The sequence below is a fragment of the Ambystoma mexicanum genome, chromosome 9, assembly GCF_040938575.1.
Source record: "Ambystoma mexicanum isolate Mex_15411 chromosome 9, UKY_AmexF1_1, whole genome shotgun sequence".
NCBI classification, from domain to species: domain Eukaryota; kingdom Metazoa; phylum Chordata; class Amphibia; order Caudata; family Ambystomatidae; genus Ambystoma; species Ambystoma mexicanum.
Genome location: NC_090931.1, coordinates 827,067,477 through 827,076,264, shown reverse-complemented (window position 1 = coordinate 827,076,264; position 8,788 = coordinate 827,067,477). Strand labels below are relative to the sequence as shown.

At 43.9% G+C, this 8,788-nt stretch overlaps 1 protein-coding gene across 1 annotated transcript in view; it reads left to right on the top strand.

Moving 5' to 3' along the window:
- Positions 1-1,126: 1,126 nt before the first annotated feature.
- Positions 1,127-8,788, top strand: part of ITGB2 (integrin subunit beta 2) — a 588,196-nt gene continuing 580,534 nt past the window's right edge. The window contains exon 1 of the mRNA XM_069615850.1: positions 1,127-1,264. The gene's annotated coding sequence lies outside the window, so the exon portion shown is untranslated. The remainder of the gene's footprint in view (positions 1,265-8,788) is intronic.

Below are 8,788 nucleotides of genomic sequence, written 5' to 3'. Positions count from 1 at the left end.
CCACATTTTATATCAGAGCATCAGAGTTCAGATATCCTCCACTTGATGGCAAAGGAATCATTGCTCAGGTTTGCGCACACATGAATACAAGCCCTGTCTAAAATAGCTCATTCATTCATTTAACATGAATGACCTGAAACTTGTGTCCAGGTGTCACTTGAATTACCTGTACCGTCACTAGGGATGCAATAGGCTATTTCATCATTTATATCTGTGTTGCAGATGTGGTACACTGCCTAACATGCTGATTTTGGAACCTGGCGAGCAGGGCTTTAATCACGGCACCGATATTCCACTGAAACAACCGTGTGATTCTAGGCCAATCACTCCTTCTGCAGGAGCTTGCGCTCTAGCTGCCGTTCTTACAGCACTCGTGTATTGTTTGCTGTTAGTAACTATACGAGATCATTGCACAGAGGTCAAGGTCCATTCTCATCCAAAACTAAGGACACCTTACCCTAGGCCGTGTTAATGTAAAAATGTACTTTATTTTGTTCTATTTCAGTGTATTTATTGCCTTGGCAAAATATTGCCACATAATAGCTTGAATTTAAAAGCTATGCAGGGTAACCAAAGTATTAAACATAGCCATAATTGAATCCCACACACTGACTTGGAAAAGCTATAATTACAAGAATAATTAAGTTGTAAACACCGATTGGGGAAATCGTATATTCACGAGGGTTCTCTTTTCTTGTCTGCAATACCAGAAATACAAAGAGGAACCGGCACACCTTAAGTTAAAAAAAAAATACACTTGAAGATATATTTGCAGCTAAAATGAAGCGACTCGGGATTTGTTGGCACAGCGCGGCCAATTACTGACCACAGAAACCGTTGGCTTCGTGATAAGACCTGTGGAGACAGAGAGCCCGGCATCCTCGCCCCGAGACAGGCCCGGCAGGGCAGCCCCCTCGGGCTTCCTAGTCGGGGGAGAGACCCTGGCGGAGCCGAGCCCGCCTCTTTCTTTGCCCGCAAGGGCGCAGTTGAGCAACAATTCGTTAGGAAACGTCGATGATGGTTTCAGCAGAGCAGGCTTTTTCTTCTGCCCGGTTTCCCCCTCTGCTTCTTCCTGTTTCGCTTGGCATTTAGCCTCAGAGAGGAGGCAGTGCGCATTGTCAGAGCAGAAGCTCAGGAGCGCGGACCCTCCCGACGCCCAGAGGGTTCTGGAAGGGGTGCGTGGAGCGCGTGAGGGGCCTGCACTCTCTGGCCGCGTGGGGGCGTTCGCTGAAGCGTCATCTGCAACCTCGAGTGAGCGCACACGGTAGGCTTTTTCTTCAGTACGAATTTATAGCGAGCACCTGTAGAGGATGGCGGTTTTATTTACTAATAGCTAACGGCCCAGCCATAGTTTAATTCATAGTGTGCATTTTGAGTGACGAGGTGTGTGTGTGTGTAGGGGGCGGCGTGTGAGTTGGCATAACATGCACACATTGATCCGAGCCAGAGCGTGGCAGTGGGCTGGCGAAAAAATGGCCGGGTAACTCTTGGAATAGTATCCACGGCTTCCTGGCCCGTGCCACTCCAGTCCTCCAGAAGTGGAGCTGTTCAGTTATTAGCGCAAAGAAGTGACGGGGGCAGGCCACAAGTGGGGGGACGGAGTCCACCCACTTTTTTTCAGAGGGGGGACTCAGTCCCCCCAGCTAAAATGAGAAACATTGAATGACCTCTTTGAATTTACAAATTAAACCCGACCTCGCAGATCGAACGCCAGTCGTCAGCTTTACAGGCCGGATCCTCACAACTGCACTATTTAACCTGATGAAAAATAAACAACTAATGGTGAAATGTCCCGTTTTGGTACTGCAAGTTGCAAGGAAAACTTTTGTATTGGCTCTTGGATTTTAAAACATGCACACCTTTTAACGTTTTCAAAAACACTATTAGAAGAAAATATTCTCTCTTGGTTTTGTTTGTGTGTGTGTTGATTTCATGAAAGGCAAATGCCATGTGTCCTGTACAATTTGGGTGGTTATGCAAAGCCAATTGAATGAAATTTGCATATTTCACTTTAATATGCTAATTTCTGGCAACGTCACATCCCATTGCGTTTGTTGACGAGTCCCCCCACTTTAATTTTTAGGACTTGACCCATGGAGGGGGGCGGTGGGGGGCGAGTGCAAAGGCCTCTTGAAGTAATCGGCCGCACGACAAAGGTTAGTTAACTTCTTTTATTTGTATACGTGCTTCTTCTCATGCATATATCCGGCGCCCCGTACAGCAACCTCCAGCCTCACTCGACATCCCTCTTTCAACCGTCTCACTCACGTCACCCGTCTCCACATTCTATAACACACATTCTAACTGGAGGCCACGAGCTGGGAAAGCCGCGAGCCTTCACACACTGAAGCTAACTTTAATTACTACATCACCCCCCCCCTAAACATTTTAATGAATAAAGAAAACCTACAATAAACTAAACTAATATAACTTAAGAAAATACCACAATAGTGGAAAACTTAAAGAATGATATTACTAAAACAGTGAATTCATAAATTTACACTGTATGGGAAACAAAGGATAATGCGAATGACTATAATTATGGAGTATGTTACATGTCATAATCCCTTGACCAAAACGGCAATCTCCTTTCTCTCGAATTGCGCACATTCCTGCTTCCAATCACATTCCTGCTTCCAATCTCCCCCTCCCCTTGTTGTCGCTGAACCACATCCTCACCAGCATGTCTTCCCAAACTACCATCCACAACATCATTGCTATTTAGAATATTTTCATCACCAAACACATCACTTACTGGCCTCTCTGCTTCGACTTGTATGTGTCCCTGCTTGTCACCTTTCCACATCCATTTACTAACCCTGTCCATATTCCATACAGATCCTCCTGCAACTCTAACCGCTCTCTTGAACACTTGTATTACCTTGACAGGCCTGCTGTATTTAGAGTCTCCCTTCTTAACTTTCCTTCCAAACTTGATTCGTACAAAGTCGCCCGGCATTATCCTCAACTTAAACTTTTCAACATGCATTTTACTTAATTTATGTGATTCTTGATGTTTCCCATGACCTTGTGACCCAGTACACACACCCTTCCTCCGATTAACCCATTCAGGATTAAGTAACGTATTGGGAGCTCTCCCCCTCATTAATTCAAAAGGTGATACTTCCATTCCTCTTTTGACTGACATCCTAGTACTCCATATCCTTTCCTTAAGAACTTCATCAACCGGTAAATTGTTACTCAATGCCAATTCTACTGCTTCTACGATTACACGGTTGTATCTCTCCACCAACCCATTGGTTTGTGGGTGGTATAATGACGAAAACCTCCATTCAATGCCTGTCCTTTTGACAAATTCTTTCATTTCATTACTTCTGAACTGAACTCCATTATCACTTATTATTATTTTTGGAAATCCTTCCCTTCTGCATATCTGCATTAAAAACTTAGTTACCTCATAAGTATCAATTTTCTTCACTGCTTTGACTTCCACCCAACCTGAGTAATAATCCACCAATACAATAAGGAACTCTTTTTCTCCAAACAATTTCAAATATGGTCCAATGATGTCAATCCCAAGCATCTCCCATGGCGCATCACCTTTGTCAATGCTAATTGGTTTAGACTTGACAATCCTACAACTCTTATCACTGTTTTGACATGGCCAACAATTCCTGATAAACCTCTCAATCATAATATCCATGCCTGGCCACCAATATTTCAACCGTACATTATTTGTAGTGCCTGTGATGCCAGGATGGCCTTGGTGCGCCTTCTCAATTAGTTCATTCCAAAACTTGTGTCACGGAATTAACTTATCTCCTCTCACTAAAAACCCATCTTCCATTGACAACTCATCCCTAATCTCCCAATATTTCCTACAACCTTCGCTTACAACTTTTTTTCCAGGCCAACCAAATTCTGTGTTCTTCCTTATCTCCTGCAATTCCTCATCCTTAGCCAATTCTTCTATCCACATCTCCTTGGACGTGACTTCGAAAATAACTGCTACTATTTCCTCATCTGGATCTGCATTCACTTCATTATTCTTTAACGGCAATCTAGATAAATAATCGGCAATTATATTTCTCTTCCCCGGCACATACCTCACAGAAAAATTGTAATCCTGCAATTTTAAACTAAGTCTAGCTAATCTTGGAGATGCTTTGCACATTCCTCTCACAGTGAGAACTTCTATCAATGGTTTATGGTCAGTTTGAATTACAAATTTGTTTCCCCACAAATATTTTCTAAAATAATTCACTGACCATGAACATGCCAATAATTCCTTTTCGATTACCGAATATCTGCCTTCTGTTTCTGAGATTGCTCTCGAAGCATGACTGATGGTCTTTTCATTGGCATCTTCATCTACCTGTGTCAACACTGCTCCTAAACCATTTCCACTCGCATCCACTGTAATCTTGGTGGGTCTCCCATAAACAAATCCTCCCAATTCTACAGAATTGCAAATCCCTCCTTTTATACTTCTGACTGCCTCACTACATTCATCACTCCAAACAAACTTTGCATCTTTTTTCAATAATTTCCTCAATTGTTCCGTTGTACTAGCAAAGTTTTTCACAAATCTGTTGTAATATTCACACAAACCCAAAAACGATCTTAGTTCGTCTTTGTTTTTTGGCTCTGGTGACTCCTTGATAGCTTCTAATGCATCTCTTTTGGGTTTATAACCTTTACCATTTACTGCATGCCCTAAATATTCTACTTCCTCTACCCCAAATTTACATTTGTTCATCTCAATTTTCAATCCAACTTCTTCCAATCTTTTCAACACTTCCTTCAATCTCCCATCATGCTCCACTGACCCTTTGCCAAATACTATTATATCATCTTGATATACAAGCACTCCACTCAAACCTTTCAACACATTTGTCATAATTCTTTGAAATACTGCTGCTGCAGACGCTAGTCCAAATGGCATGCGTTTGTAACGATACAATCCATGAGGTGTAACAAATGCTGTTATGTCTCTACAGTCTTCTGTTAATGATATTTGATGATATGCGCTCGATAGGTCCAAGGTGGAAAATACATCAGCATTGTCAATACGATTCAACATCTCAGAGATGATGGGAAGTGGAAACACATCTGTTATAATGTTTTTGTTGACATCTCTCAAATCCACACAAATCCTAAGTTTGCCATTTTTCTTCAATGCAACTACAATAGGGCTCACCCACTCAGATGACTCAATTTTTTCTATAACTCCTTCAGTTTCTAATGATATCAATTCCTGCTCCACCTTTTCAGCAATGGCAAATGGAATGGGTCTGGATTTCGTGTGCCTAACAGGTATCGCTCCTTTCTTGAGGCGTATTCTGTGTGAAAAATCTTTTAACAATCCTAATTTTGCAGATTTGCCTTGCTCCTTTTCCTTAACTTCCTTCGATCTTCGTGTTTGACTCTTATTAACCACCAAAACTTGCTCTTCGTTACATGGATCCAACCTGATTCTCAGTCCAGCTTGATCTCTCCACCCCAAAACATTTACTCCTTTTTCAGCAACATATACCTTTACTTGAGATCGTCTGTCTCTGAATTTAATAATACTCGGGAACCAACCAATCATTTTGATTCTGGATCCTTCAAATCCTCCAGGATTCATTATGTCTGATACTTCCATCTTGGTTTTAAAACCACGTTTTGCTAAATTTTTCCAAGTTTTCATTGTGATAATTGTCCATGGCGAACAACTATCCACCTTCACCTTGAGTTTCCAATTGTCCAGGAATACCTCACAACTTGGGCATTTGAATTCTCCATCAGGTGGTTCTCGTATAAGGAACACTCTTTCTTCATCCGATTCTTCTTCTTCTTCTTCCATTATGGCAGAAATGTTCTTCCTCCTTCTACACGTAACCGCGAAATGGCCTCTTATTCCACAATTTCCACATTTTTGTCCTAATGCAGGACATTGTTTAGCATAAGCGTAATGGCCAGTTCTGCCACAATTATAACATCTGTCTCCTTCCCTCTGTTGGTTGTACTGCACCCTTTGATCATTTTGAACCCTGGTTTCATTCTTGATCCAGTTTCCTTCCTCTGTATGAGTTCCCTTTCTGGTCTAAATTCTTCATTCTGTTGTTACGTCCTGCATTAATTTCACCTTTCTCTTTATTCTTGATATTCGTCCCACCTCTGTCTTTGGGTCGAATTACATTCACCTGACTTTGCTCCTCAGTTTCCTTCTCTTGTATCTCCTTGCTGCCCTGGCTATGTTTCTGCATACTTTGTGCAGCTTCTTCTTTCTTGTTTTTCATCTCTCTCGAACACAATTGAGTGTGTTCCACTCGCTTTGCTATGGCTATAGTTTCTGGTAGGGATGGGTTGCCCACCATCCATAACCTATCCTGAATAATATTATCTTTCGAGTGGATAATGATTTGATCTCTGATTAACTCATCCAAAGTGATGCCATTACCAAATTGGCACGTCCTTGACAGTATTCTCAATGCAGAAACATATTCTTCAATGCTCTCCTGTTCTTTCTGCACCCTGATGTAGAACTTGTATCTATTTATAGCTACATTGGTTTCTGGAGCATAATATTTGTCCAATTGCCTAATAGCTCTATCATGTTCATCCGCATCACCAGCTTCATCCACAGTTAATTCTGGCAATTCTCTGAACTTCCTTTGTCCTTCCAACCCCAATGCGTGTAACAGTAGTAACTTCTTTTTCCGGGATGTGAGCTCCTCCTGTTCTACAGCCTGAATGTAATTTAACCAGAACTCTTTCCATTCTGACCACAAGACCACTGGTTGACCAGGCGTTGGAAGGAAACTTGCCGGCGGTTGTATACTGATGCCTTGCAACATTCTTAAACATTAAATGTATATTCTTGTTATACAGTTGTTAATTGTACAGTTGTTGGAATTTGCTAAATTCAGAAATTTAATCTTCAAATACTGTGAGGAGGAAGAGTGGATCACTGTCTTTTCCTCATTCTGCCTCAATGTCAAACATATCATGTGACTTGTACATTTATATACTGTGAGGAGGAAGAGTGGATCACTGTCTATTCCTCATTCTGCCTCAATGTCAAACATATCATGTGACTTGTGCATTTATGTAGGTCCTTTCCTCTGCTTTACTGTATGTGCTATATACACAACTTGTCACACGGGGGCGGGGCACAATTCATGAAAAATACGACCTTCTCAGCACAAACCAACGTAATGCCAGCACGTTGATTCGGAGCGTCTGCTCTCCTTCACTGCACAAGCCTGCGCCGTGTGGCACAGCAGCTCGGAGCATCCGCTCTTGCGTAGTTTTTCTTTTATGAATTTCACCCGATTCGGCCCGTGGGTTCTCAGGGCGCCGGCATCCTCGTCGCCATTTGAAGTAATCGGCCGCACGACAAAGGTTAGTTAACTTCTTTTATTTGTATATGTGCTTCTTCTCATGCATATATCCGGCGCCCCGTACAGCAACCTCCAGCCTCACTCGACATCCCTCTTTCAACCGTCTCACTCACGTCACCCGTCTCCACATTCTATAACACACATTCTAACTGGAGGCCACGAGCTGGGAAAGCCGCGAGCCTTCACACACTGAAGCTAACTTTAATTACTACACCTCTCCTGGCAGTCTCATGAAGGCTGATCAACAGGCGCTGCCTCCCCCTCACCTGATGTAGAATTATGTATAAGTAGCAGCTCTAGCATTATCAGACCCTATAGCAATCAATGTATGGACCGCGTCACTAGCCCTGCCAGAACCCGGATATATAGATTTAGGTTACAGAAAGTTCTCTGCAACGCTACATATAAGGTACACCGGCCCCATGGGATGAGCTCTCTGAGCTATGATGTTATGTGACTGGGTTTCTTGCAGCGCTAGGTTCGCCGGGAGTGAGGGGGGTAGGGGGTGCAGGATAGCTCTGCTGTTGCGTTGATGCGCGTGTGATGTTCGGAAGTACCCGGGTACTTACTGGGTGTAGGTCGGCTGCTGCTGGATGTTTTGCCTCCAGGACATGGAGGCATTTGTGCCCAAAGGGGCGCCTGGTGTGTTCCTGGTGGTAGGGTGCATTGCGCGTGGCTGTGATTTGCAAGTTGGCTGGGAAGGGGTAACCTTCTGATGTTTGATGTCTGTTGGTAGGGATATGAATTCATTTGACTTATGTAAGTGGCTTGGTTGGTATCCATAGAGTGTGTTTGGACATAGCTGCTCAAACAGATAATATATGCAGAGGTTAGTTTGGAGGAGGTCCCGATGGGGTGGGGTCTTGGAAGCAAGCAATCAAGAGTGGCTGTGTGACCATATCGGCTGGGAGAGTTGCTGGGGGGGGGGGCTAGAAGGGGGCTATAGCCCCGGGTTTTAAAGTTGTAGCCCCGGATCGAAGCTCAGGGGCTACAAGCAAAAGGCTATAGCTAGCCCCGAGTCCCAACAGTCCAGACATTAGCGCAGCCCCGGATCTTTTCCAGACATAGCAACACCCCCGTGGGAGACCCTGGGGCAACATCCCAGCAGCGGGTGCCCTTCTGGTGAGATAGGTGTGTGGAGAAACCCCAGTGCACGCTGGTGTGGCCTGGTGTGTTAGGCAGCGGGCAGTGAGTGGTCCTAGGTCAAAGTTGACAAATACACAGCAAAGGAAGGCATACGGGGCAGCCAGATGCTAAGTAAATGATGGGTGAGGTAGTTTCCGGGCAGAGCTTACAGCAGGGACGGCCGAATGCATGTTATCCAGGGAACAGTCCTGGCGGATCTCCCAGGAGAAACTCAGTGTGGCCCAGTGCCATGTAGGGGGAATTCCAGCGGGCGTCTAGGAGTCATATAGGGTCAAACACGTTTCCCCTTCGGC